At 53.5% G+C, this 24,940-nt stretch overlaps 2 long non-coding RNA genes across 3 annotated transcripts in view; one reads left to right on the plus strand and one right to left on the minus strand.

Moving 5' to 3' along the window:
• Positions 1-25: 25 nt before the first annotated feature.
• Positions 26-23,651, minus strand: LOC140846106 (uncharacterized). 2 transcript variants are annotated; one of them, XR_012125004.1, is made up of 3 exons: positions 22,641-23,651; positions 3,806-3,913; positions 26-152 (listed from the first exon to the last, which is right to left on the minus strand). It is a non-coding gene; the product is annotated as an uncharacterized lncRNA (long non-coding RNA). The 2 variants fall into 2 exon arrangements; XR_012125003.1 differs by lacking the exon at positions 22,641-23,651 and adding an exon at positions 6,405-6,517.
• Positions 15,035-24,940, plus strand: part of LOC108399438 (uncharacterized) — a 120,127-nt gene continuing 110,221 nt past the window's right edge. Inside the window, exon 1 of the long non-coding RNA XR_005062828.2 lies at positions 15,035-15,238. This is a non-coding gene — a long non-coding RNA (uncharacterized lncRNA). The remainder of the gene's footprint in view (positions 15,239-24,940) is intronic.

Raw genomic sequence — 24,940 nt, forward strand, 5'->3', positions numbered from 1 at the left:
TGCGTTAATTCCATCCAAGGAGAGGCAAGGGGCAGCTGCCAGGGGGACGGAATGTCCTGGGAGGTTCTCTTGTGCCCTGGGTGGGGAGGCGCTCTCTCTCCCCGCCTGCCTGCTGCAGGGTGTGAGGAGACAGGCTGGACACCGGCTGCTACCTGGACAACATAAGAACAAACACCGACAAGTTGAGGATGGTGGGGAAAGAAAATGGAGAGAGCCTGGGTCCTTGGCACTTTGAGCCACTCATTTAAGTGAATTTGGAACATCTCTGCTCTGGCAGCGATTCATGTGTGGGAGACAATGTGAGGCTGTCTCTCGGGGCCACCACGGTTGCGTCTGGTGCGCTAAGAGCCTCGCAGCAGCCGAATGAAGCCGCCTCTTCGGCAGCCACATCTCCCTTACTATTTGGACAGCATTTGGGAAAAGGCACCAGAGGCGCCCTCGGAGGGCATGTCTCTCACCAGGGCTTTGCAAGCCAGTCCACAAAGTGACTCCCCTGCAGGGTTGGGAGCAGAGCCCGAAGCTGCCAGCCGAAGAGCCGAAATCAGTTTGACTTTCTATGTTCTTAACTTTCAAATTCATGGGCAACTTTCATTCTATTTAGCGAAATGCCTTTTTCTTTATGTGAAATGGATGTTTTTACTGACCAGTCACTTATTTCACTCTCCTATCCTGCAAACGTTCTATGCAAAGTCATGGCACACCCACCCTGGTAATGTGCCCCATGTGAGGCCAACAGGTGGCATCTGCTTCCAGAGGACAGTGGGGAGGAGGTCACAGCAGGAGGATGGGCCTCAAGTGAATGTGGCAGCCTTCTCTTCCTGCCTGGAGGCAGGTGGTGGAGAAGCTGACCCCAGGCCACGCTATTGCTCAGACAGGGTCTGTGGAGGTGGACTCCCAGGCCGCCGTGAGTCCCAGAGGGCCGAGCCGTCACAGCTGAGAGCCCAGGCAGCTTGCTCCAGCCGTTGCCTGACACCAGGGACAGTGTCTCAGTTCCAGTTTGTGTCACCAACCCTGGCAGGCTGTGGTTTCAATGAGACTTGACTGGGCAAATATTACTGATAAGATTTTGGGAAGTTCCTCCCGCATCCCCTACCCCCCAAGACAGGTCCTTTGTGGGGAGGACTCAGCTTCCCTTTGGTGAAGGCCCTGTAGCGTGCCAGCTTGGGGCAGCCAGGGACTTTGCCTGGCCAGGTCCCTGGGGGAAGCCGCATCTGGAACACGGTGTGTGCTTCTGAATGACTGACTTTGAAGAGATGAGGAAGATTTCAAAGGCTGCGCTAGAGTGGAGAGGAAAGTGCTTGGAGGGCAGCACACTCGGAAGATACCGGCCTGCAGAAGATCACAGGCAGAGGTTCTGGGGCAGGTCCAGAGGGTGTCTGAGGAGGAGCTGGAGCAGGCGGGGGTGTGGGCCTGAGGGGAGTCCACGTGAGGGCGGCTGCTCAGGGCCTCACAACTACGTGGGGGACAGCTCGTCTTTACGGGGGAAGAATCTAGGTCCTCTGTGGGCACCTACAGCACCTCCCTGCTCCTTGCAAAAAGCGCGTCTTGCGAGAATCCCATGTGACCCTTTTCAGCCCACCCTTGCTTCAGACAGGACCTCAGAGTCACAGAATCTCAGCATATGCAGACGGCTTCCCAGGACAGTGAGCATCTTTCTACAACAAGCCATTTTTGACTGACCAGAAACGTCACAGATTTTCTAAAACTGCTGTTTGATGCATTACACATAAAATCACATACACCCCCGTGAGGTGTAACAGCAGAACTTGAAGGGGGTCACCTGTGATGGAAAGAAGAGAAAAGCTCCACCCGGCGCTCTGCATCAGGAGCCCAAGCAGGGCCCGGATTCGGTTCCGTCGAGAGGGCGGAGAGGAGCCCATCTGCCAGGCCTGCGTCCTCGGGGCCGGGTGGGCGCAGAGCGTCCTTGGGGCAGCAGGACGGCAGAGCGCTCCATGGGCATCGGCCTCGCCGAGCCGCCTGCCCAGGTGACTGTGGAACACACCGAGACTTGGTACAGGCCCCAGGGTGGGGCCAAAGGACCGGGGCTGCTGGCGGCTGGGATTTGCAGGAGACGGTGACACGGGGGTGAGTGGTAAGGCTCCAAGAGTTCGGTGGAGGAGCCGCCCCTCCGGCGCTCTGGGTTCCGTTCATGCGGCGCTTCAGCACGTGCCCTGGGCTCGGGGCCTCGCCTCGCCCGCGCAGTAAGCTTTGCCTCGGCCTGGAGAGGGTCACCCCTTCGCGGACGTGGGAGCGTTGACGTGCACCAGTCACACGGTACATGCGACTTACTCTGTAGTTGTTCATATTTTCCCCAACCTTTTTAAAAAATTAAACCTGCAGAAAAGTGGCAAGAACAGCAGGAAACCCCTCTCTGCCTGCATCCAGAGTAACCGGCTGCTAACAGCTGCCACACTTGCTGGATTCTTTTCTCCCCACACACCTGTACGTGCACATGGATATCTTTGGTGAGGTGATTCAATGCTTATTATCCTTGATATCATGACGCATCTTCAAGGATGTCATCCTACATAACAATGTAAGTGTCACATTCAGGCAATCTAGCCCTGAAAACATGATATTACCTAGTAGGCAGACCGAATTCAAATGTCCCCCCCGTTGTCTCAGTAATATTTTTGAATGTTATTTTTTTCAATCTGGGAAGGAATCAGGAATTATTCATCCCATTAGCTGTCCTGGTTTTGTTGTTTCTGTTTTTTTAATCTAGAACAGTTCCCAAGCCTTAACCAAGTTCTCATCACCCTGGTATTTTTGAAGAGTCCCAGCCATTTGTTTTGGGCAGTGTCCCTCCATCTGCATCCATCTGATTATTTCCTCCTGCTTAGGTTCAGTTTTTGACAGGAACACTTTATACGGGTCACTACGTCCTTCTCACTCGATTGGTCACGCCGGGAGGTGCAAGGTTGTACAGAACCCCAAGGTCACACAGAGCGCCAAGGTCACAGAGAGCCCCAATATCAGTGCCATTGCCTTTCATTGCTTAAGTTGGTGTCCACCAGTTTTCTCCCTTTAGAGGTACCTTTCTTTCCTGTTTTTAGTAAATAAGCCCTTTGTGAAGCAGTATTTTGAAGTTGTTCACGGCCAGTGGTTTCTCGTATGCTCATGTTTGTTCACGCAGCCAGTGTTTAATCGGTCACCTCCTTCAGGACGGTTCTGTTCTCTTCATCCAATGAGTCCAATATTCGCAGTTCTTGGGGGTCCAAATCTACCCTCGCTAGTGGTGGGACCCGGTGGGCCCGGTCGCCTTCCTCGGCTCGATACTCGGGTGTTATGTTCCGAGTCCTGTACCCTCACTCAGTTTAGGTTCCTCAGAGGCCTGGGCTGACTTCTTCCCATAGAGGGACCACCTCCTGCCCTCCTGGTGGCTTGACTCTGCCTGGAGCTGTGGGCTCAGCTCTCCCAGAAGCGCCACCCTCACTGTGGACATACTCTTACGTCATGCCTCTTTCTCTGTTTGTTAACAGGGTTTATAAAAACCCCAAGGGTGCAGTCCTACCACAGAGCCCCGGGGGGCCATGGGCAGGAAAGGCCTGCGTCCAGGAGACCTGTGGCTGTGGCTTCTGTCTAATGGAGCTCATTATACATGGATACCCGAAGAGCGGTTTCTGCAGCGATTCCTTATTCCCATTGCCCCCAAACAGGAGGCCCTGCTGAAGGGACATGTGGGGGCTTGCTCACTTTCAGTTAACTAGAAACAAGGATATTCCTGGAGAAAAAGAGTGGCTGGAAATTTAACCTTGTTGGGAGGATCAGTCTTACTCCAAAGCCAGACTCAGTGAGTTCATACCGAATGTGGTGCTGACTGCCAGGCGGTGGTACAGATGGCAGGGAGGAGGCTGGGTACCTGTGTGAACACTTCAGCACCTCTCCTGGTGGCCTTTGGGTCACTCGGCTTCTGTGGGGCAGATGATGAGAACCATCTCAGGCTGATCTGTGTCCCGCGCCAAATTCATGCACTGAAGCCCTAACCCCCAGTGCCTCAGAGTGAGATTTATTTGGAGATAACCCTTTTAAGAAGTGATGAGATAAAAAGGAAGTCATTAGGGTGGGCCCTGATCCAATCCAAGTGGGGTCCTTATAGGAAGAGGAGAACTGGACACCTAGAGAGACGCCAGGTGCACAGCCCCCGAGGAGAGGCCCCGAGAGGGCGCAGCGAGAAGGCCGCCCCTGCAGGTGCGGGAGGGGGGCTTAGAAAAAGCTGCTCTGATTCTGACTTCCCTGTTGGTATCGGTGCCCCAAGGACACCTCGATAGTGACTTCTCTACTCACACGTGCTTTTGAAACACAAATAATCTTCCTTACGAGGAATTAGAAATGCTCAAATGGAAAGGTGTAAAATATTGCACATGTAATTAAACATATTGGCATCAGTTTTAAATAGGATGTGAAACACACAGTTGGCTCTTAAAAATCTGTCTTCAAACAGGCAAAGCACTTGTATTGTCTAACACCTGCGGCTACAGGAAGAAGGAACTGGGGAGTGTTTGGCCCCTGAACGCAGACCAAGATGTGCATCAGATGTCAGGCGAACAGAAAGACCCTTCTGGATGAAAGGGTCCTTGGAGATGTTCTAACTAACCTTCCACACAGGGTCCTGGAGGAGCCCGGAGAGCAGAATCAGCCACCCCTGGAGCCCAGCGTTTGCGTTTGTGCTACAAGGCAGCTGAGTTTCAACGCTGCGCATTTAAAATGTCAAATTCTGAGGTTAATTGACTAAGTTTGAGTTGCTACCAGGTGCCCTCCTCACCACGGAGGACAGCGTTTCCCAACATCTGCATCAGAAGCTTCTGGGCGGCTTGTTAAAAACAAAACAAAACAAAACAAAACAGGTTTGCAGGGCGCCGCCCAGTCGAAGGACTCTGAGCTCTGGAAGGGGGACGAGGTGTCCGTGTCCTAACAGGCGTTCCACTGGTTTTATTCATACTCGCCCAGGACAGGTGCGGATTTCAGCACGCGCCTCTCACGGTGGTTCTCTGCCGCCACCCATCCTTCCCTTGGTCCCCAGCCCTGTCCTCTTCACCCGGTGCCCCGCTCACAGCCCGCCCGCTGCAGGGGGCTTCCCCCCACCCCATGCTCCCCTCCAGCTTTCTGCTGCCGAGGCATTTCTTGGGTGGGTTCCTCTTCCCTCCCTCTCTCCTTGCTGCTCTTCTGGGTTCTCACCCTGCTGTGCCTCCCTGCCCTCGCCAGGCCATGCCCAGTGGTGCGGAGCCTGGCTGGCCAGGGGAATGGGGCTTCAGCTCTCGGAGCGCAGTTCCAATCAGAGAGGGCAATTCGGGGCACACCAGGGGAGGCCAGAGGCAGGCCCTGAGGCTGGAGGGGGAGGATCTGTGCAGCTGCAAGGGGTGAATAGGGGGGCGGGGAAGGCATGAACTCCGGACACAGGAAGCCCTGAGAGGAGGCGGCCTGCGGGGCCCCGGGCAGGGCAGGACAGGGCAGGGCAGGGCGCCCTCAGCACACCTACTTCTCAGTGTCCTGGCGATGGGTGCGGGCAGGCTGACAGCGCCTGAGCTCAGGTGTGCCCTGAACAGAGGCTTCCCGATATGCCCCTGGGTGCTTACTCTCCCTGCCCACAGGGGTTTGTGTCCTCATTTGTCAGACCTGAGACTTTGTAGGAAAGCAGTGAACGCATCCCATAGATGAGAAGCCGTAACAGACAAGAAGGAGGCTTTCCCAGACGCCCTCATTCACAAAGCATCGAAGACGGGCCTCTGACCAGAAGGCCAGCCCCGTGCTTGCAGCTCGCTGAGTGGGTCTTGCCTGTCCCGTCTGATCTGACAGCCAGCTGGCAAACACTGATCTGCGCAGTGTGGATGCACGCACCCTGGGCAGAGTGGCACCGGCACAGTGGCCGTCACCATCGTGAGGGAACAGGCCCATATGTGCCACGTGTCTGCACTCACTCCCCACTCAGGGTCGGCTCGGAGTCTGGCGTTTGGGGCGTCTCACAAGGAGGTCATTGTGTCGGAGCACCTGGATCCCCGTCGGGTGTGGCTGGGCTCTCGGGAGTCCTGGGAATCCCTGAGGTGACAAAGGGCAGCCTGGGGCCGTCCTCTGCGCCTGCTGCCAGGAGGTGTGACGTGTCCCACGGACTCCACACTCGGCGCCAGTGCCCCCTGCCTTCCTGTGTGGCCCCAGGCGTCTCCCCCCAGAGGGCTGCACCCCTAAGGAACACCCCTGCTGGTATGGGCCCCCTGCTCTCCCTGCCCCCACTCTCCTGGGCAGGCAACTCGGCTGGCATTTCTGCCAGAAGCTGTACCTGAGTAGGAATGTGAGTGTCTCCGTCCCTTGCCAGCTGCCTGCCCGTGAGCCCCGCACGTCCCAGTTTGGCCCTGACACCCATGGCGCCCCTCCACCCTGCCCAGCCCCTCACTGCTGGGCTCCCCTACCCTTCAGCCCTGCTCGCAGGGTCTTCTTGCTTCCTCTCTGCTTGAAGCACTCCAGCTGCTCCCCCGTCAGTCTTCCGATCAAGGCCCCACGGAAACAGCTCTCAGAAGCCCTGCCTGCGACCTCTGCTCCCCACGCTCCCCACCCTCCCCACCTCTCCTCCACTCCCGGGTGCGCACCCCTGCTACTGCGCTGCTCACGTCATTGACTAATGACACCTGTGCCTCCCAGGGCTGGGCTGTGGGCTCCGCAGGTCCTTAGGCATCCCTGAGGCCAACCTCAGGGCTTTAGTTGTGGCCTCGCAGGGGCGGCTCCCATGTACTTCGACAGGTCATCCACAATCTCAATGCTCACGGGGCTCTGCTCCGGGTGTGTGGGGTGGAGAGTATGTGATGCAACTTCAGACCCAGACATACACCAAGTGTCAGTAGTGAAAAAGTAACAAGCGAAAATACAGCTGGGCGGGAGAAAACGGGAGGTGAGAGTGGGGCATGTGCTGAGAGCCGGGCGGAGGCGTCCCTGCAGAGAGACATGAGCAAAACCTGACGCCGCGAGGCAGGGGGCGTGTGTTTCTGGTCATTCAGTTGAGGGGCTGCAGCCTAAGGAGGTTCTGGTCCCGGGGGAGAAGGGGCTGCAAAGATCTCCATTTACGAATGACAGAGACGTCAACTATATACCTAATATGTGACATATAAAACATCTTCCTTGGGGTAGGGGTACAGCTCAGAACGGGCCGGGTGGTGGCCGTGCCCCTTGAGACCCGGGTGACAGGAGATGGAAGGAGCCCTGGACCAGGGCCTGAAAACCACAGAGTCGGAGACTTTCCAGCCAGCGCCGGCGGGACCAGGGGCCTCGGTGGAATGGCTGCCCCCAGGGAGGGGAAGATGAGGTGACCGAGTTTATACTGGAAGTAGTTCCCTTCTTACCTCAAGGCCTGGATCAAGTGTTCCACCAACAGGTGGGTGAAATGCAGGCAGAGCTGGAGAAGGGTAAGGAAAGGGCACTCGTGTGCACATCTGAGGCACGTAGTTTGCAAACCAAGCCTTCTCCCCACGACACTCATGCTGACCGGGGAGCACACAGGTATGCAGGTCTCTGGGGGAGTTTCCAGCTAACCACCCATTTTCAGTCTTCTTGTCCTCGGAAGGCAGAAAATGTGGTGAATTCTCCCCTGCTGAAAAAAGTGTGAGAACTTCCTCGGGCTTGGGGTTCAGAGGGAAACTGGTTTCCTTCTGGCTTTTCTGCAGCTATGATTTATGCCTCGTCTGACTCCGCAGCTCTGCTGGCCTTGGATCTTTGCGATCCCAGCACATGGTCTGTGTGACGCTCTGTCAATATTTTGTCCCATGGGAACTGCCAAGCCTGGTGTTTTGAACAAGGTGCAGAGGAACCTTCAGGGTTAGAACGGCATGTGGCCTGGGAGACAGGTGGGGTGTCGGAAGCCCATTCATCCAAGACGGACTCGGCTCTGCCACTCACTGGCCGTATGACCTCCGTGAAGTCACGTCACCGTTCCCAGCCTCACTTCCAGAGGCTGGGAGTCTGGAGTCATGGGGCCAGCCTCCTGCTGCTTCTGAGGCCGCTCTCCTGGCACGCAGATGGACGCCCCTCGGTCTGCATCCTAGTTTCGTCTCACAAGGACACCATGTGCTGCATTAGAGCCCCCCCATGTGACCTTGTTTGTCACCCCTTTAAAGGCTCTGTCTCCAAATGCACTGTATCCTGAGGTCCTGGGAGCCAGGCCTTTAACCTACGGATGTGGGAGGCCCAGTTCAGCCCACAGCAGGCAGGGAAAGAAGGGATTCAGCTCACAGGAGGTGCTGGGTGGCCTCCGCCGTGTCTGTGGGGCACAGCATGACACTCAGCCACGGGCAACATCTGCTCTGTGCTGTTCCCCTCTGGGGTCACCTGCAGGCAGATGGCTTGGAGGCGACATAATGAATATAGGAGACTTAATAGACCCAGGAAATCTAATTCTGCTGACACTCTTCGGATGTTTGAATCTGGACCAAACTCATAATTTCTCTGATTCCTTCCTCACAATCCCAGCTGCCAGGGTGAACATCAGAACAATAACAAAGCCCCAGCTCCGAGGTACCCAGGCCACTGCTTGGATTCCCTCTGTGTGCCACAGGTATTTCTCTAACTGGACAGGGAGCTTGGGGCAAAGTGCCCGGCACTGGACAGACGGGAGGTTCTGTCCCCTGCTGCCCTCCCCTCTGGCTTCTCCTTTGTGAGTGTGAATTGCCACAGGCGGTAAAGGACCCAGGCATGCTTAGATGACTTTCTTAGGTGACCAGATATGTGGGGGGACTGGGTTTTCCCTGGGGTACCACCCGAAGAAGCTCCAGGTAGCTCTTCCTATGGGGAAAGTGAAGGGGTTCCTTCTATTTTCACTCCTGTTGTGTGAAAATCAGGGACTGAGCCCAGAGGCCTCCTCTCAGGCTTCCCCGAATTTTCTCCTAAAAAGGCACAGAATGCTCCGTCTCCCTGGGAACCGGCGGGCTTTGGTAGCTCCCTTACTGACAGAACCTTCTGGAAGGCAAAGCCAGGTGCCGTGCTGGCTTCGTGTCACAGATGCCTGACTGTCCTGGCGCCCAACAAACAGGGAGTGCTCGGTGCCTGCTGGATGGATGCTGGCCTGCCCTGTTCCAGGCCAATGGCCTCCCAAAGGAGCAGCGCTCTGCCTGCCAGGCTTCCATAGTTTCCAGAACCATCTCCATCTCCATGGAGATGCCATCTTGGTGAGGCTTCCCTCGGCTGCCAGGGGCCCTGGGGGCAGGAGGGCTCCTTGCAGGAGGGGAATTCCAGTTTGCGTGCCTGGAGGAAAGCCATGGAGACAAGAGCTGGCCTGCCGTTGGAGATCAGAGCCAGCTTTTGAGTTCTATTTTTGTTTCCTTTGTCCCCTGAGGCCTCACCCGCCTGAAGGCTCTTGTTAACGAAGCCCAGAATGCGAGTGGAGGGGCCGCTCTGGGTCCCCAAGGGCTCTCCCGCTCTGGGTCGATGAGAGCCAGCGTCTGCAGTGAACCACCAAGTCACCTCTCCTGCTTGGCAGGACTGGCTGGAGGCGGAGCGGGCGAACGCACCTGCAGGACGTGGTGGCCGCCCGCTCGTGCGGGTCCAACAGCAGTGGAGTCAGGCCCCAGGACTGCCGGGTGGGCCCGCGGTGTCACAGGGAGGCTCAAAGGGAAACTTGGTTTCTCTATGGGAGCAAATAGCGCTTTGTTTTTCTTTTTAGAAAGCCTCGTTTGGTTGCATGATTTCCCCTCAGTGGTCATAGTGACTTTCCCAAGTAGGCAGCTGGTCATTTTAAATACGCTGTTTGTCAGTGCAGGGAAGCCGTGTTTTTCAAGAAAGTCAGATTAACAGAGGCGATGTTTAGGCACTAGCGTAGTGTCATTTCCTGGCACACACTATGCATAGATCACTGCTGTTGGGAGGGGTGGCCTTGCTCGGGGTACTTTCGTCCTGAAGAGGGGGACGGTGGCAGGGATGAGAGCCCCCCGGGGGGGCACGTTTCACTCCTTGCTGCTAATGAGGCGTAGTGTTGACGGCCGCTTTGCTTTTGACACATTGATGCCCCCCAGTTGCTCAGTGGAAAATCCATTTTCCAATTATGCCAATCGGGAAGCAAGCTCCTGCCTCAGTCCCCACAGCTGTCCCGCCGCCGACTGCGGCTCCAGCCACATCGGCCTGATGCGGAGCCTGTGCTCTCAGCGGCTCCACTCTCACCGCAGCCCAGGGCGTGTCTTAGCAGGACAGCCCCGCTGTGCTTCTCAAAGTGTGGCCCTCGGGCCAGCGTCGCCACCATCACCTGGCCTCCCGTTAGCAGCGAGTTTCTCACCCACCACCGCAGGCCGAGTCGGAAACGAGGGGGACTCGAGCTCCAGTATCTCTGCCCCAAAGTGTTCCAGACGGGTGGTCGTCTGGCCCGAGCTGAGGTTCCAGGCAGGCCTCGCCCGTCCCTCAGGACCGTCATTCTCTCTGCACCGCTTACTGGACGCCACCGATTATTGGAAAGTTTGTCCTTGCCAGAGAATCCACTGCCTGTCTTCACGCCCCATTCACTGGTCTGGCTGAGCCATCTGTCCTGGCAACAAGACAGCAAGGGCCGCTGTGGGCGCTCGCGCTCGGGGCAGGAACTCGCTGAGGTGGGAGGCGGCTTGCCTGGCGGAGCACGAGCCGTCTGCGCGCCAGCTCCCTCTTCCGCACATTCACCACGCGTTTTATTCCTTGTCCCACAAGAAGAGAGGAGAGCATTTCAGGGAAGGAGAGCAGAGGCCGAGGAGTCAGAGACCCACTCTTTCTTTAGGAAGCAGTTTTGGGCCTGGAAGATGCTCTGTCCCTCCAGGGTCACAGGTCAGACGTAAAACCCCGGACGAGCAGCCTGGGTCAGTGCAGCCTGAGCGAGTTTTCAGAGCAGGTGAGACAAGGCTGGGGAGAGGTGGCAGAGGTCAGAGTGGCAGGAGCTTAGACGGCCAGGAGGCAGGCGTGAGGAGCAGCTCACAGAACCCGTGCCCGCAGGACTGAGGTGGGTCAGGGGTCACAGAACCCGTGCCTGCAGGACTAGGTGGGTCAGGGGTCACAGAACCCGAGTCCACAGGACTGAGGTGGGTCAGGGTCACAGAACCCATGTCCACAGGACTGAGGTGGGTCAGGGTCACAGAACCCATGTCCACAGGACTGAGGTGGGTCAGGGTCACAGAACCCGAGTCCACAGGACTGAGGTGGGTCAGAGGCCACAGAACCCATGTCCACAAGACTGAGGTGGGTCAGAGGTCACAGAACCCGAGTCCACAGCACTGAGGTGGGTCAGGGGTCACAGAACCCGTGCCCACAGGACTGAGGTGGGTCAGGGGTCACAGAACCCATGCCTGCAGGACTAGGTGGGTCAGGGGTCACAGAACCCATGTCCACAAGACTCAGGTGGGTAAGAGGTCACAGAACCCGAGTCCACAGGACTGAAGTGGGTCAGGGTCACAGAACCCGAGTCCATAGGACTGAGGTGGGTCAGGGGTCACAGAACCCGAGTCCATAGGACTGAGGTGGGTCAGGGGTCACAGAACCCGTGCCCACAGGACTGAGGTGGGTCAGGGGTCACAGAACCCATGCCTGCAGGACTAGGTGGGTCAGGGGTCACAGAACCCGCATCCACAGGACTGAAGTGGGTCATGCGCTTCTCCCTTGGTCTGGCTGCCCCAGAAAGCCAAGCTGCTATACTACTAATGCATTAGGTTCTGTCCTGGTGGAAAGGAGTGAGGGGGAGGGGACGTGAGCCAGGGACAGAGGGAAGCCAGCAAGGCGATCATCGGCCAGTTGGCATCCGCTTGCTTGATTCTGCTGGCGGGACTCCGCAAAGCCGGGTAACTGCCAGTTTGGAAGACTTTTCCTGGGGGAGAAGGAATTTATCCACTGGTTTCCATCCACCATCTGTCAAAGGCTCACCCACAGCCTTAAGTTCCCTGAACTGGGGGCCATGCCCACCTGGGATCCAGGTGGGTCCTGCAGCACCCAGTGCCTCGTGGTCAACAGGACAGGAGATGAGAGGCACTTGGCGCAGGCACGAGATGAGGCGTTGTGACACTTCGCCCTCAGGATGGCCAGAAGCCAGGCAGAGCCGGCAGCACGGGGCGGCCAGAGCAAGGCCCCGCGAGTCTGGGGGCACCTGAAGGGGTGCAGAAGAGGTCTCCAACATAGCACCCTTAAAACAATTGTGGAAAAACAAAGCAAAACAAAACATTGTCTCACATTATAAGGTTGATACCTATATTTTTTGCGCTCTCAGCCTATCATAAATGTTGATTAACATTTTAAAACAAAATTGGGTTCTGATTCCAGGTATGGTGAGCTAAGACCCTACCAGATGACCACTCTCCCCCTCCAGGTGGGTCAGGGGTCACAGAACCTGTGTCCACAGGACTAGGTGGGTCAGGGGTCATAGACCCACATGGAAACCCCTGCACACTCTAGGCAGGACACAAGAAAGGACCCTGTGAAGGCGTGGGCAGCAAACAGACACGGACAGACTGGAGGGAAGGCCACCGGGCTCGGAGAGGGGACCCGGGGCCACACACGTCTGCTCCTGTCTCTGCGGCTGCTGGCCTGGGGCTGAGGACAGCCAGCTCGGGGCAGCAGCCCCGGTGACAGAACTTTCCAGCTGGAGAAGAGAAGTCCGGGGACTGCAAATACCCAGGAGAATGGAGAAATCCTGGGAGGGAAAGAACCAGACGGGGGCCCCAGATGCTGTTTACCCTGGTCAACAACCAGCTCGGAGGCACCGGGACAGAACAGACTCAGAGCAGCCAGCTGACGGCAAAAAGGGTCTGAGAAAAGGCAGAGGTGCCGTTTAGGAAACAGTCAGCAACTCAGGCCCAGCAGAGGAAACACCTGCTATGACAGGAAACAGTCCTTGGAGAGAAACAGCCGAGTCCAGCTCTCCCACAGCCCAGCATTCCTGACGTCCGGCACGGGAGCCCAAGTCACCTGCCACAGGAGGAGCCATGGAAATGATGCGCGTGATGCGCGGTCTCAGGAGAAAGGAACTCAAAGCGGATCAGACCCCATGATTACCCACGATTAAACGGGTGTGGGAACAAATAGGCAATGATTTCAGAGTAGCTGTTATAACCAGGCCCAGCGAAATAAACAAAGCATGTTCCTAATGAAGGGAAACATCTCAGGATATACAAAGTTATTATATCATTTTTACTCTATCCATTATACTTTTAGTATCATACTGAGGCCAGGTAAGGGACAGTCCTGGGGGGCGGAGGGCCGCGTGAGGACAGCGGGCATGGGGGGTGGGTCTGGATGCTGGCGGGACCTGCTGAAACGGGGGACCTGAGACCGGAGGCAGACTCCCCCTGCCCCGGGCTCTGCCTCTGACCAGGTCTGTGCCTGCGTGGGCCTTCTTCAGTGGCCGCCCTCTGCCGTCTACCCCAACCTCCGATCCGGACGTCTAAGGGCTACGCCTCTCCCCTCAGTTCTTGGGAACACTTGTTAAAACGTGTGCATATTTTCACAGAGCGCCTTTCTGCTCTTCTGTTCTGTGCTTACCAGAGACTTTCTCTCTCTGCACATAGGCTGTTTCTTCTATTGTTATTAAAAGTCAGCTTTGACTTTTGCATTTTATTCATTCTTTCTTTGTTTCCTTTGCAACCTTATCATGAAGGTTTATTGTTATAAATGTACTAACACGCTAAAAATGAGAAAAACCACTGTAGCATGTTCCACTACAGTGAGAAATTGTGTATATATGATAAGAATGAGGACAGAGCAATCTTATTTAATTTCAACAGTTTATAGGATGAAGAGCTTGAGAGTCTCTTTGAAGAGTCCCTTTTTCTGATTCTCATTTATTCTTCAGGGAAGTAGATTTGCATCTTAGCGGATTTGCCCAAAGTATCCTCTAGCTTTTTACCCCACTGAAGCTAAGGCGGGATTTCATATTCGTACATCTATTCACTCAATAAATGTCCATTGAACACCTACTATGTCCTGGGCACTTTGCCGGGCGCTGGGGGTGCGATGACGGAAGGGGGCGGGCCCCCGGCTCTCATGACACATCTGACCCAGCAGGGGAGACATCTGTGGGCAGATAATCACTGGCATGTCACAAATTATATAATCACAACTGGGATGTGTCATAAGTGACGATATGGGGTATTGTCATATGGGAGGGCTGCTTCCTTCCGCTTTCTCTCCTTATACTTGCTAAGGAAGCCTGTGAACAGTATTGGAAGGGAATCACATTGCTGAGTATTTGAAAAGATGCTACAATTTAACTCTTTCAATAAGTGCTTTAAATGAAGTAGAGGTGGCCCTAGGTTAATGACTAGATCACTCATTTGCAACAAGCAACATTTTTTAAAAGTTTTAGTGACTTTTAATCCACATATAGCCGACATAGGGAAAATGTGTCTAGGAGCCCACGATTCTTCACAAACCAGGCTCACCGGCGTAAGCAGACCCTGGATCAGGACACGGCGTGGTTAGAACGCCAGCAGCTCACCTGTGCTCCCTCTCACTGGCCCAGTTCAGTTTACAAGAGGCCTCGGGTCTGGAGCACGTGCCTCCTACTAAGCTCAATGCAAAGTCTTTTACGGCCCTCATACCATGAAAGAGCTGTGCTTTTTCCCTCACGCATACGTTAAATTATTTCCTGGGAATCTGACACCAGCCATTTAATTAGCAAACCCTTTTCAGATGGCAGGGAAGTGTCCTTCAGCCCAGCGTGGACAGGGCCCTTGCCATTCTGCGTTCCTGGAGATTTTCCACAAGCACGGGGAGTTTCCATGGTGGGGTGCCTCGGAGCCCATGGGCACAAGCAGGGGCGTGAGCTGCTCCCCTGGCTGTTGGCCAGGATTCCTTAACTTGCGGCTGGGCAGCCCCTCCTTCCCGAGAGGAGCCCGGCTAGTGTAGCTCCGCTCCCTCCCACCAAGTCCTCGGAGCTCCCCAGGTGTGACCTGAGACCCGCCCGACCCGGAGGGCAGGGGGTCCGGAAAGAGGCGGCCACTCCAGGTGGTGGGGCAGGTGTGCCAGCAAGGGAAGCACCTGAGGCTTGTCCGGCCCCACGGGACGGGGTGGATCTGCTCTGCTGTCCAATCCCAACAGTTTACGCAGAGGCCTTGTGTGGGCCCCGCCCCGTACCTGCCCAGGGGGAGCTCGGCGCCACTTCACCTTCTCCTGGGGGAGCCCTGAGAGATGGGGGCGCCTGGGCACCCACACTGCGAGGCCGGGAAAAGTGGCCTGGCTCCAGTGTCACGGGAGGTTGTCCTCTCAGGGCCCCGCCAAGACTGACTTGCTAATTTCTCTGAATAGTAAAGGCCACTCTAAGGTGAGTACTTCTTAGACACTGCAATCCCTCCCAACTCTGAAGGACTTTGCATCTGGTATGTGGGGCACCACCCCTTTGAATTCTGGGCCTGTGGCAGGGGACCACAGGGGGGTGGGAAAGAGTCTGGCTGGGAAAAAGAACCTGAAGGACCCTGAGAGAAACGGACAGGCAAGTCCCCTAATACCAGAGCAGCACAGAGCGAGCCTGCCTTGGGCGCTGGTGGAGGGCCACCCAGCCCGGGGTTTCATCCAGGAGGTGCTAGGAATGTCAGTATAAAAACAAATGCATGAACAGACAGGAAAACCGTCTTTAAGTGGTCCAGGCAGAGTTTCAAAGTCCATAAATAATTCTCCTCTTTGTGAGCGGCATGGGAATCCCAGAAACAGAACGGTGCCTCCGACGGAGCCTGCAGCGCGGCTCTGCCTGGGCTGCGCGGTGTCCAGTGCGGGCTGACTCCCCGCTGCCCTCCGCCTGCTCTGCGTCCTTGAGGCTGCGTCCGGCTCTCTCCCTCCCCCAGCCTCATCCCCAGCTTGGCATTCCCCCCCTGCGGGAAGGCAACCTCCTCCCTCCCTGTGCTGAGAATTTTGGGTCACCGAGCACATGCTCCCTGCCTTCCGTGCTTCTGGTCCTCTGCCCTCAGCTCACGGGCCCTTTGTGGGTATTCTCCTGTCTCAGGGCACGAGGCCCAAAGCCATCCCCTGTACTTCTTCTCCAGGCTGGGGTTCCCTAGGTAACTTAATCTCGCCCCATAATTTTCCTTTAAACATTTATTACAAGTTTTCACACACAAAAGTAGAGAGAGTAGAATAATGGTTCTCTTCCATACCCTTCATCCAGAGTAAAATTTTGTCATCATCTTGAAATACTTGACTACTGACCTCTGGTTTATGACCCGTGTCGTGCACACAGGGTGGTGACCCCTCCTCCCACGTGTCCTCTGCTCTGCCGGCCCTTCCTGCCATCGCTCTGTGCGCACAGCAAAGGGCCTGTGTGGTTTTCTCTACCTATTCATGAGCACGTTCCCTGACTCTTATCCATGGCCTCTGCCCCTGCTCTGGGCAGAAGTAATTTTTTCAGGATCACGAACCTTTAACAACAAAACCCAGAGGCCTCTAGTTGGCATTACAGCTCATGATCACCATCGCCAGGTGCCTGCTCCCATTTGCCGCCTTCAATCAGTTTGCGAAACGCTTCCCCTGACCCCTGACCCCTGGCCTTCCTGGTCTCCTTATCCGCCTCTGGGCTCTTCGTGACCACTTCCTTTCTCGTCTGCGACGCTAAGGCCTCGCTGCTTTTAATCCTCCCACCAACCCACATCCACGACGCATCACGAAGCACCGTCCTTTCCACGCCGCTGCAGGCACCCCAGGGCTCCGCCGATCCCCTTTCCTGTGACGGCCTCACACCGTGCCTGAGCTTACGTCTGTTTCTCACACCTGTGGTCCTGAGCGGCTCCACCAAGCTGCAGCCCAGGTCTCCTTTGCCTCCACCTGATGCATAAATGGTTGGAGTTCAACCACTTTCAGCCACATTGCCATTTTCCCTTCAAATGAGACGCTGCTCCTAACATCCTTGTATGACTTCTGCTTGGAAGTCTTTTTGTTTCGCAGTGGGCTTCCCATGTGTACAGCCCACAGGCCTTGCTGTTCTCCAGCTTGTAAGCCTCGAGAACGCTTCTCAGATTGGAGACCAGCTTTGGCTGGGCCAGGAAGGGTGCTGCAAATTAATATAAAAAAGAGCGATTAGAAGCCTCTGCTGTTTCCCATCTGACATAATTTTCATTCTGCCTGAAAGATGTATGTATATGTGTGTGTGAGTGTGTGTGTGTGTGTGTGTGTGTGTATATATATTTTTTTCATTGACTTTTTAAGATCAACTATTTTGTTGTTCCAGGTGGGAAGCTAACTCTGCTATTCCATCTTGCTCAAAAGGAGCCCCCCCTCCCCAGCTGTATTTTGAGAAACACCAGTATCCTGTTAGTCATGGCTATTCCATAAAGATAAATTTCCATCATTAACCAAGCTAGGGATTATTAGGCATATAAAGTGAAAGATGTTTCCCCAAGCTTATTTGATCAAAGAATTTGCTTACGTCCCCCTCACTTTTATTTATGGAATATTTTTGAGCGATTGCCATGGAGCATACTGAGGGGGATCCCATCCTAAAGCAACTTTTTCAAGTTTTTGTGTTTTGAGATTATGTTTGAGAATTAAGGATTTTTTTCCTTAACAATCAAGGTAACAACATTTATACAGATTCATATAAACATTCATTTATATGAATTTAGTTAAGAATATTTATTTCAGAAATGACTTTGATTCAATGAGCACTCTTATTTTGATCCAGTGCTCTGATGTGTGTAATACAAAGAAAAATAAGTCTTTATCTCCTTGAGGATACCTTGGAGTCAGTGCATGAATAGCAACACGAATAGCAACCCTACGGGGAGAAGCATGACGCACCCCTGAGCGGTGGCCTATGCCTTTGGGGAAGACGTTGGTCTTCTCACAACAGGGGGGTTTGACTTCTCCTGGGAGAGTGCAGGAAACCTCTCGGCTTTGGGGTGATCTTATGTGATGGTGTGTTCGGAAGTTGCTGGGGCGTATGGGAGGTCGGTTCCTGGAGAAACAGAGGGAGCGTGGCCTAGCGCCGCACAGCAGGACATGCAAAGGCACGCAGCACAGGTCAGTTCCGGCTGGATCCTAAGGTATCCGTGGGAAAGTCAGGCTTGCTGGCGAAAAAGTTCTCCATCAAGTCTCGGAGGATCTTGAAAGCTTGCTGATGGGCGCCCTTCGCAGGCTGCTGGGCAGGAGGGTGAGAGGATTAGCCAGCACCTCGAGAGAGGCGGGAGGGCAGACGGCAGAGGACAGACGCGGAGCCTCATCAGAGGCTAACACTGAAGAGATCATGATCTTGAACCAGTGTAGTGACCGTGGGAAAGGGCAGGGATCGGAAGTACTTCTAGTGATGTTTCTTGAGTAGCCTCCACAGTGTGTGGAAACAGAATAAATGGGTGAAAGAATTTGAACGTAATAGCAAATCCTTGCTGCTGACTCAGCAGTGGTCTGAGCGCCCCGCGAGTCGGTCTGCAGGCCCGCGTCTCCTCCTCTGTGGCTAATAGTCATCTCAGCGTTAATGCATAAAACCAAGCTCCTGACGTTTCTCCCCGGATCTGCTCTCTGTTTTTCCATCTCAGATACTGGGAAACTCCTCCACCCAGTTCCCAGGCCAAGATGCATCCTCGACTCCCCTTCTCACATCTCCCTTCTCATCTGCAAGCTCCGCGACGGCCTCTGCCCACTCCATTCCTGCTCAGGCACCCGGGGGAGGGATTGGAACCACAAACTCCCCCAAGGTGCAACCTTCAGAGGCCCTGTGCCGCCTGGGAACCCTCTCTGCACACGTGCCTCTGGTGGGGCTCACTTGCTCCATGCCTTTCCAGCTTCGGCCCGGCTCCGTGACAGGCAGCAGCACCAAGACCCCAGGGTCAGGTCAGAGGGAAGTGGGCCTGACCTCCCAGCCCGTGGGAGCGATGCCGCTGGAAACAGGCAAGCGGGGTGGCAGGCTGCCTGCAGTGACCCCGCGTGGGGCCCCCTTCCCGGGCTCTGCTGCTCCCCGTGGGGCTGACGCTCCGGAAGGTAGACTGTCCGGCCAAGGGCCAGGCGCAGACCTGGCTGAGGAATCGCTCTGGTGGCTGCCAAATGCGCCCCCACGGAAGGGCCCCCAGGACGCCCGTGAGTCACGCTGATTTCTGGCTGTGCTGAATCTGAATCTTTGGAGGTGGACAATCTGCAAACCTGTTTTTGTTCCCAGCTCTTGGGTAGTTTCAGTGAAACTCTTACACAGGCGCTCAGACTTGGGTTGGTGATTTTCTGGAGGTAACTGGGGTGCCACCTTATGAGGTGTAAGTACAGAAAATCAATTGTGTGTATGGGGTGGCCAGATGCTCTATGAAATGACGTGGTTTGGTGAAAGCAGAAATTCAGAGCCAGGTTGGCCAGGAGCAAATTTCTCTAAGAAATGTAAGAAGCCCGAGCAAGACCAGGTCTCTCAACACAGACAATAGGGATTTTAAGGCAATTTAATTGCCGGACAGTTTTAGGACACTGTGGCCCCGGCTTACGTGCGGGTTACGTATCATCTGGGCTCTCCTTGGTCTGTAATTCCACGCGGTCAAGTGCGTTCATGTCAGAGGCCAGGAAGGGCAGCCAGAGGCGGCTTACGTGGCATCTGCAGGCACTGGCCTGGGCAGGACTAGAACCCCGGGTGCTCCTCCGGCCTCTGCGGCCCTTGAGGAGCCTGTCTTCCTGGTAGCCGAGGGCCAAGGTCAGAGAGAGTCAGAGAAGAACGAAGTAAGAATTTATGGAGAAACACAGTCCGGTGTGTATAGAAAGTATTTGCTTCCTCGTATATCTTGCGCTTTCAGAATTTTAGGTTTCCCAAAAGGAAATGGTTCTGTTTTTGGACAAAACCACACATGCGCCAGATTCTGTGCAGCTTCTGTCGGAGGCACCACTCCCCACTCCATCCTGGGCCTCACGCACCCCCTCGGAAGGTACAGAGCCAACCGCAGCCCGAGCGTGTGTGATGCGGGCTCGTCCGGGCACCTGGTGCCCCGTGGAAGGCCAGCCTAGCAGCAGAAGGGGGGGTGGTGGTGGTGTTTGAGTGAAGGAGAATCGGGCAGCTTGTGACTGAGGACCCGGACAGGAACCCGCACAAATCCGCACGACACGAGGACCATGAGGCGTTCAGTCAATTTGGGGAGGAGCTCTTCTGCTTTTAGAGTCTTGGGGTTCAGGAGGGAGCAAGACTCCTGCTCCCTGAGAAAATAAGACAGGCCTGGGGAGGCTGCACATGCCTTGGCCGACCACCGGTGTCCTGGCCGCTGCGTGAGCCTGTGAAGAGGGGCCTGCAGGGCTGGAGGTGGGGGTGAGATGGGGGGACCTCCGGGAGGGCTCTGTGACCGCGGCGCTCACCCGGGCTGTACACACTGTGTCTTTTGTCACCCCTATTTTATTCTACATTACTGTCCCTTCATGATTCAAATGTAATGTGTTTAACATAGAAAATTCAAAAGGAAAGAAAGAAGGAATTAAAAAACGGCCCATAATCCTATTACCCAGATGTAGCCAATGAACATTCTGCTATTTTTCCATCTAAATACACACATTTTTATTTTACTGGGATGATTTTATTTTAAAGCTTACTTTTTAAAAGTCGAATACTTTAGCCTTGAACTTTTCCCCCCGTAATTAGGCAGTCTCATCTGACACGGTTCTTACTGGCTAGGTAGTATTTTGTTGCATCCATGTGCTATTTTGTATTTAAGCAAACTCTCATTTCCTCCCCAAGATCCGTCTCCTGGTCTCGTAATGCGGTTAAGCACAGGCTTTTGAAGCCGCGGTCAGGGCCTCAGGGGTCAGCAATGGAGGGTTGGTGCTATTCTTTCCCAAGCACTTTACTGCTAGAGATTGACCACCACGTTCTATTTCCACTGTCCCTTCAGCAGCCCCTCTTAGGCCACTCCAGGGGACAGGAGCTGATGTTGGGTGGCCGGAGGTAGGGCGGCTTTGCCAGTAAAGGATCCCCAAAGGCCGGCTCGAGAGCAGCATTAAACCCTCTCTTATAGGCCGAAGCAGAGGACACCAGCCCAACTCTCAGGGTGGTTTGGAAAAGCCAGGCAAATCGGCACATTTGAGAACTGAACGAGCTCTGTTTGTTCAAAGGTGGGTGGCTTCAGCTGCCTAGGAAACAGGCTTTGAATATGTACTTCCTGGAATTCTTTAGGCTTCGCTCCGGAAAGGGTTTCTAGTGTTCCTGATAAAGGATTCTTATTATTTGACATTTGCAGGCAACCTAGTTTGGGCAACATTCTGTCCAGTTCTTTATGTTGTGAGCTCTCGTGCAGCCCTGGGTGTCCTCAGCACCAGGTCACCATCCTACCTGCTGCCCTCTCCTGTCCCCCTCCCTGCCTCTCCCCTCCCCGCCCCCACATCCCCCATCCTGCTACACTCCCACCCCCTGACCTTGTGCTCAGGATGCCACCTAGGAGGCTGAACGCCAGGCAGGTGCTGTATTAGGACTGAAACAAACGCCCCCACGGTTGAATGCTGACCATGAAACAGCACATGGCCCAAACTCCCAAGACTTTTGTCCTCCAAGAAGCAGCAGTTAAGCCTGCCGTGCTCTGTACCGTCCCCCGGATCTAAGGTGTAGAACACAAACGGGATGACAGGAGACGTCTAGAAAGAACAGCTTCAGCCTTCATTCATCCACTTGTTTGTTCACTAAATGTTAATTAAATGTTTGTTTCAGTTTTATCCGCCCGTGAGAAGCCGAGTAACGGTGGGGTGCATCCTAGTTAAATGAGGTGGTATGTGGAAGTGCCCCGTCAAGCCGTGGCCACATTGTAGATATTTTATACAAATCAGTAATCGCTAACATATCCTGAGCTTTCTCTTTGCCAGGCATTATTCTAAGCATTATATAAATAATAACACACGTAATCATTAAAACAACCTTTTGGAGTAAGTTACCCCAACTTCACAGACCAGGTTAATTAACCTTCCTCCTTATCTTCATACAGTGTGTACCTCAGGAGTCCTGCCCGTCTCAGCAAAGGTTAGCTGGGCATTTGAACAGACTAGGGGGGGCCGAACTCCTCTAGGAAGGTTTGGACTGTGTATCTCATTAGGAAAGATAAGTGGGGGAGACAGAGATGTGACCCTAACGAGTATTCCAATGGAGGCTTCCCACCATGGATGCCAAAAGCCAGTCCATTGGTTCAACATGCCGGCAGGCAGAAGTGAGCTGACGGAGGCTGCCACAGCAGCCTGGCCTGGGACCACCTGGGGACTCTGGCACTATTTTCTCTCTCTCTCTCCCTCTCTCTCTTTCTCTCTCTTTCTCTCTCTCTCTCTCTCTCTCTCTCTCTCTCTCTCTCTCTCTCTCTCTCTCTCTCTCTCTCTCTCACACGCACACACACACACACACACACACACACACACACACACACTCACTCACTCACTCAGAGTGCCTGCATTCAAGAACCTTGAAATCTTTTGTGGATACAAATTACAGGTAATTGAACAAACTTACAGGATAATGCAAAACAACAACTGGATTGACCATGCTAAATGTTGCAGAGATATAAAAGTGTTTTTTCCTTAAGAATTTTGTGCGCTTGCCAGGAAGATAAGGTAAGTATGCAAGTCACTATAAATAGCTCCCATTGTGCCCTGGGCTCCAGAAGCAGGGGCCTTAGACTCTCACGCATGGCTGTGTTCGAGGTGCTCACCGCCTCAGCTGGAGGTGGTACATCCTTAGCAGACATGGGTGGTAAGGGCCAGTGGGCTTGGGGGAAGCTGCAGAACATAAACGTAAGAGCCCCAGCATTAGGTACCTGCCTCTGTGAAACAACTCCCAAATTCAGCAAGTTAGGAAGCCTCAGATGGCTTAGCTGGGTCCCGGCATAAGGTCTCCATGGTGACTGCTCCCCCGATGTCCGCTGGGCCACGCCGCACGAGGGTCACGGAGGGTCGCCGTGGAGGCTGGCAGCTGCAGGCCCTACAGCTGTACTGTTTGGGCTCATCTCTCAGAGACAAGTTGGGCAAATACTTAGAGAATAATGAAATCCAGCTCATTATTTCACAAGCATGAGGCTTATTAAAGCTTGAGGAACTATGTACTCATTGTTTCCTGGTAAACTGAATGATATTTTAAATGTTATTCAGGAGAATTTTCTGTATAGAGAAAGATCATTTTGAAATATTTTTGCAGCAAATGAGCATCTCTTAATTTGTTATTAAATTACAGTTTTGGTATTTGTTTATACAGAATGTTCCCATATAGTTGTCTCCACTCCCCAGTTTCTAGGAGCCCCTCACACTTGGTGAGGGGCTAAGGATGACGCCAAGACCTGGGGATCCCGGGGGAACACGGCAGTAGAGGGTCGAGCAGAGTCAGCGATGGGCTTGAGTTGTATCCGCAGGAGCCAAATACTTTTAGGCAAGTTACTAAACTGCCTAAAACTTAGGGGACCAGTTCCACTGCCTCATGGGGCAGCCACGAGGCCTCCCGGGAAGCACATGGTGCCTTGCCTTGAGCACCATGAGAGCAAAAAAGCTTATCTATGTATCATCTGTCTTCTCTAAAAATATATTTATTAAATTTTCCAATAATTAATTCAGAAAGCCTGTGCTGGAGCTTGGGTTGTGCCCGATGACAGATGGGCCCGTGAGAATCCAGGAACTCTTGTCGGGGCAGATCTATGAAAAAACTGTTCTCTCTCCACCTTGTGCGTGTGTCTAAATTTATTGTAAATGTGTAATTTGGAAGCTGGTTGTATCTCTGCATCGTTAGTAATTTTGGGGATTTGGACTGGTTTGCTTTGCCCGTCCCTGTGCGTCGTCCGCCGCAGCCTCTCAGCACTCTGCCCAGTCATGTGCCAGCCCCGGCCCGGGTACAGCTCATCTGTCGCTTGGTCGTGTCAAGGAAACAACAGCCGATGGTTGATAACAACAGGCTAACGGGTAACAGTGCATCGTGATCGTGTTATAATCAATACTTTATTACGTCTTTTATGTAATATGTGCGAATTTCATATTCACGATAAGGCATCGCTCCTGTTGTTAGATATTGCTAGTGATTGCTAGTCAAACATGAGCATCCTCTTTAAAGCTTTTGAATCTATTTAATTGAAGCAGAGCCCAAAACTGTCAGGGTTGCTGTTAAAACTGATGCTGAGACTGGTATAAAAGTGTGAATGTCATTCATAACCCCTGAATTAAAAATTTTGTGTTCATCCATAGAGCAACATTGTTTTTATCAGTTGCCATTGTATCTTCAACTTCCTACAAAGAAATATAGAGGGAGTTTTCAAACTAAAGGAATATTCTTTCGAAACGTTTTGTGCAGCAAATGACCATCTTATGATCCATCTTTCCTATAAATCTTTTATATGTACTGAATTTCCTTTGAAACAGTTCTCTACCATAAAAGCAGTTGAAAAACCCTGATTGAGAGAGTACCACCTCTGTGAGAAGAGTCAGAGAAAAGACTGGAAAGGCAGGAGAGGTCTTATGTATCCTAGAATGGCCTTAGAAGCTGTGACGAGAGCCAGATACAGGAAATAGATGCAGAATGCAATCAGACACCTATGATCCATCTGAAACATGGTCCTGCCAGACAGGATGGACATGCAAAGAAGTGTGTGGAGTCATATGACCTACATATTAATTGAACCAGTTGAGTGATAAATCAACTGGACAGGCATATGGAATTTTTTCCACCTTAATCAGGCAATAAAGTAAAATAAGTCATTGCATAATTAAGTAAAGACATAGTTAGAAATTTGAGAGTGTAGTTGTGAAAACAACTCAGTTTGAGGCAAATGAATTGGATCTCCAATTGGCTGAGCACATTATAAATAGGACGCAGCAAGGCTTTCAAAGCAGTATGGCTCTGGATACGGGCAGTTCCCGAGCTCATATGCCAGCCAAAACTGCTGGTTGATGATAATCAACCCCTTTGAGTGGAGAACTTTCTGTAGTGTGCTTGTGAGCCCTCGTTCATTTAGATAGTATTTCTGTGTCTCTTGTAAACTGTGTCTTCCTACCCTAAAAATATTCTACAATATGTATAGATGAGATGCTCTTTTCTATCCATCAGGATAGGCAAAAATTCATAAGCTTGACAGTGCCT

The sequence above is a fragment of the Manis javanica genome, chromosome 14, assembly GCF_040802235.1.
Source record: "Manis javanica isolate MJ-LG chromosome 14, MJ_LKY, whole genome shotgun sequence".
Taxonomy (NCBI): domain Eukaryota; kingdom Metazoa; phylum Chordata; class Mammalia; order Pholidota; family Manidae; genus Manis; species Manis javanica.